Here is a 4,638-nt window from a genome sequence, read left to right on the forward strand (position 1 = left end):
CTCCTACAATTGAGGGGTGTTTTTTTTTTTTTTTTTTGAGGAAGGTGCCACTGTCAGGGGAGTCAAAAGATAATTACATTATCATTAGTGTTGCCAATTAACTTCAGAAATGGAAAATAAAGACTAATTGTGATTTTTTCTCTTTTATTCTTTGAGAAAATAGTGTTTATTCTTGTAGAAAATAAGTGTTTATTCTTGTAGAAAATAAGGGACAGACTAAGGGACGATCCAAATATTTGCAATGTACAATAATCTAGGCCTATATCTGCCTGCAGTTAAGATGTTAACAGAAATAATCATATTTGTTTTGCTTCACCGCTACAATTATTCAAATAAATAAATAAATAAATAATGACACGCCTGAGTAAATTTTTATCATTATAGAATTGTGACTTTACAAGGTAATTTATGAGGTGAAAATACTGTGAAATTACAAATGGAATGGGATTTTAAAGCACACCAACTGAAGGTTTATGAAACGTTAGTCAATAAAGCATTTTTTTTAAACAATGGCATTTAAAGTTTTGAACTAAAATATTATTTCAACCATATAGCCTGTGAATAAATAAAATGCATACTTTTCAATTAATGAACACTTAGAGGGTGTAGGTTGCTTCTGGTGTTTGGATTTGTACTTCAATATAATGAGGTCCAAGTTTAAGAACAATGATTTTCACAAAAAGAATGATTAATTATCAATTGTGAACTTTTAATTATTATGGTCTGGTGAAAATAATAACATTACAACATAAAGCCGCGTTTCCAACGCTGGAACTTTACCCAGGAACTAGGGACTTTGGCCTGGTACTCGGTGTGTTTCCACAGCAGGAACAAGGATCTAAATAAAGTTCCGGGTAAAAAAAAATGTCCCTCAGAAAGTCCCTGCTCGCGAGGTAGTACTTTTTCAAAGGTCTGGAACCTTCGGGGGTGGGACTTGGGCGCTAAACATGCTGATTGGTTGAGTTCATGCAGCATTGTGATTTCAATCACCATTTATTCGGATAATTTTCAAAATAATACTGTTATTGTGTCATGAAATGTAGTTTTAAAAGTATTTCAGGCGAGAATGTAGTAAAACTCAAATCTATGGTTTATTTATAAAGACAGAGCCTAATTAAAAATGTGTTTCGCAGATTTCGGAGACAATCAGCTACACGCGATCAGCGGCAGCTCAGTGCTCATGTATCCACCTAGAGCAGTCTCAACTCGGCTAGTCTTCTGACATTTGCCACTGGCTCTGATATCTCTTACGTGGTTAAACATAAAATATAATTTGTTTTGGGTAAATTTAACTGGTAATGTTTGGTCTGTATTCAATTTATCTCTATGTTAAAATGAAAATAAAATGAGGCAATTGATATTATATTTTGTTTCATTGTAATGGTTGTAAATTAAATTAAAATTAAATTCAAAATTAAATTAAATTAAATTAAATTAAATTTAAATTTAAATTAAATTTATGCATTTAGCAGACGCTTTTATCCAAAACGACTTACAGTGCATTCAGGCTATCAATTTTTATCTATCATGTGTTCCCTGGGAATTGAACCCCCAAACTTGCGCTTGTTAAAGCAATGCTCTACCATTTGAGCTACAGGAGCACTATAAATTTATATATATATATATATATATATATATAGATAGATAGATAGATAGATAGATAGATAGATAGATAGATAGATAGATAGATAGATAGATAGATACACATTTCCCTGATCTAAGTACATTGTTTAAATGCAAATGAAAGGAGGCAGTGGTATTTGATATCCTATTTTGTTTTTATTGTAAATATACAGTGAGGAAAATTGCAGTAGCCAAGGCGAGCTGACTGATGTTCAAGTACACTGCTGTTTGCAGAATTACTGGACTTGCGTCGTCCCGTCCGTGGGAGATCACACTCCCGAGTCGAACTCGCAAAGTCCGAACTACCGAGGGAGCAAGTCCGAAATTTGCGTACTTTTTTGTATTGAGAAACGCGTGCAGACCTACGTCACCAGACTACTTGCCTAAACTTCATGGTACTTTAGACCGCGGTGGAAATGCAGAAAGCAAAAGGTCTGTGGTGAAAATATTTCCTGGGGAAAATAGTTAATGTTACAATTGTTCCGGGTAATTTTGGTGGAAACGCAGTATAATATGTTTTTGTTAATATGTTTGCCTCCGAGAGAGAGACAAAGAAACTGCCAAAGAGACAAAATAATTTGTTCTTAATGTATTTGTTGCTTTGTAGCTACTATTTTCAAAGTTTTTAGTCATTAATTTAAGTCATTATTCAACTAATCGCACATTTATATTAAATTAATGTAACCCAGTGGCAATACAGGGTTAAAATTACTTAAAAATTGTATTAAAATAGTGTAATATCCCTTTAAGGAAAAAAACAGCCAAAATAGTGTAATATCCCTTAGGAAGAAATCAGCCAATCAGGAGTGATAGTTCCTCCCCTAGCTGAACATGATTGACAGGAGACGAGGCAAATTGCGTGATTCAACCATGTGCGCGCGAGTATGTGAGAGAAAGAGAGAAGACGAACACGATTGATGGCGACGGGAAACGAGAGGAAATTTACAGATATAAAGTTAACAGAGTGATAAACGTGAGTGTATTAGCAAGCTAAAGAACCAACACAGAAGACAGAATAAGGAGGAGCAACCGAGAGTTTGGAAAATTCCATTTTCCACCTGTATTTGTCTCGGTAAGCTAGTGAACTGCACGATGTTAATATCGCTTGCTAACTGTGATACAAAGCTTACAAAGAGTACAGAAATAGTAAGCTGATATTTAAGTTACCTGAACACAGCTGTTTTATTGTTCATTTGTTTTGTTTTAAGGAATAGCTGAGTGAATTACACAGCATTTCTATTTTAGGGAATGTTATAAAAAATACTTTATGGTTTCTATGATGATTTTATTTTAATGTTGTGAGTGGAAATGTTAAACTTTAATGTTTAAATTCTGCTTTGAGTAGATAAAACATTTTGGTTTTAAAAAGGGTACTCAAATTAGAGTATTAATATTGCAACTACAGCTATGTGTTGCAACTTAATTTATGTAGAGCCTGTATTGTTTACAGTTTTTCTCTAATCCAGGGATATAAGAGTATGCCATTTTTGTTGATTTATTATCAGCTGTTATTAATTAAGTATAAGGTTGTGTATGTTATATTCTAGAAATTGAGTTGAGATTTGAAGTTGAACTAAAGTGTGATAAATAGGCCTGAACATGTGATCATTTAGTGTTATGCAGCATGTGATTCTTAATTTTACATGGTTGTTATGCTTTAGTATGTCTGTTGTACAACATATATAGAACATTATTTTAAATTTTCTGTTTGAAATAAACAGGTCAGGTCTTATGAACAGAGTGAAAACTACTTGGAAGATCCTTCTCTATCGATGGCGAGCCTCCCAGTGTGATTGTGAAGAGACGCAGACCAACTCATCGAACGTTTCCTCTGGTGGTAGGAAAGTATCAGTCGCCTGAGCTGGTACCCACTTTCATCCAAGTGCAAACTTCCTTTTAAAAGGAGGAACTGTCACAGAACTGGTGACACACACTTTTGACACCGAACTATTGACAGGATTTATTAATACAGAAAGTGATCACAAAACAGACTTTAACGACTACAAAAGGACAAAATCAGAGACTCATTTATTTTAAAGGGCACATTTTTATTTTATTTTTATTTTTTTCATAAACATGTTATGCAATTGTGTTTCAACTGTTATTTGCAACTTAATGTGAGTAAAAGTTACTGGTTACTACTTACCTGGTCTGATATTTCCTTTTATGGGTACAGTTTATATCACTTAGCTCCTTTCGAACCTAGCACAGTGTAAGTTTACGTTTAGTGTGTATCACGGTTACATAAACTTGGCGAGCCAGCCAGGAGCTTTGTGAGTAGACTGTTGCCATACAGGAAAGCCAGTTAGAGCGCCACCTGCAGATAACACTTTGAATTGCATTTTTTTTTCTGAGTTAAAAGTTTGAAAATTTCAGGGTTGAGTGTTACACCTGTAAAATGGAGATTGTTGAGAACGAAAATATCAAAGTACCAAATTCAGTCAAAGTAAGTGGGTTATCCTATACCCCTATAGATGAGGAGATTTTCGATTACTTAAAGCAATGGGGGTCAATCAGTAGGATCTTTAAGATTGAGAATCCTGAGTCTGAATATCACAAACAAGCCATCATCGAGTTTAAATCAGGTGCAACACTGCAGTCACTTGAAACTATACTGCCGCTAGATAGACCCACTTCTGAGGACTCCAATGTCATACACCACGTAAAAATCACTAGCTAGTGTTCACAGCAGCAAACTAGGCACTGAAGTCACTCACACTTTTCTGTCTGAACTTAGAAACATAGCCAGATTAAGTGGTGTGTCATTTGAGGACATGTTGCGAGGGGAAGTTGACAAGGATTACAGAAACTATTGGAGCACAGGCCCCAGTGGAAGAAGTAGAGACAGTTCATGAGCCAACTCCGCCAGTGAGTGAAAGGATAGAGCCCATCTTACCTACGACTCAAGCTCAGCCCAGACCCCCACCAGCTCAACTGGGACAACATCATAACTCCACTGAAACTCCACTTAACCCTCACTCCACTGGTGAATTAAGTCAAACTGTTGGTGAAAGA

At 35.3% G+C, this 4,638-nt stretch overlaps 1 long non-coding RNA gene across 1 annotated transcript; it reads left to right on the forward strand.

Annotated features, from left to right (window-relative positions):
- Positions 1 to 2,505: 2,505 nt before the first annotated feature.
- Positions 2,506 to 3,768, forward strand: LOC122145551. Its single transcript, XR_006160390.1, has 2 exons — positions 2,506 to 2,695; positions 3,345 to 3,768. It is a non-coding gene; the product is annotated as an uncharacterized LOC122145551 (long non-coding RNA).
- Positions 3,769 to 4,638: the final 870 nt, after the last annotated feature.

This window comes from Cyprinus carpio, chromosome A7 (assembly GCF_018340385.1).
Source record: "Cyprinus carpio isolate SPL01 chromosome A7, ASM1834038v1, whole genome shotgun sequence".
NCBI classification, from domain to species: Eukaryota; Metazoa; Chordata; class Actinopteri; order Cypriniformes; family Cyprinidae; genus Cyprinus; species Cyprinus carpio.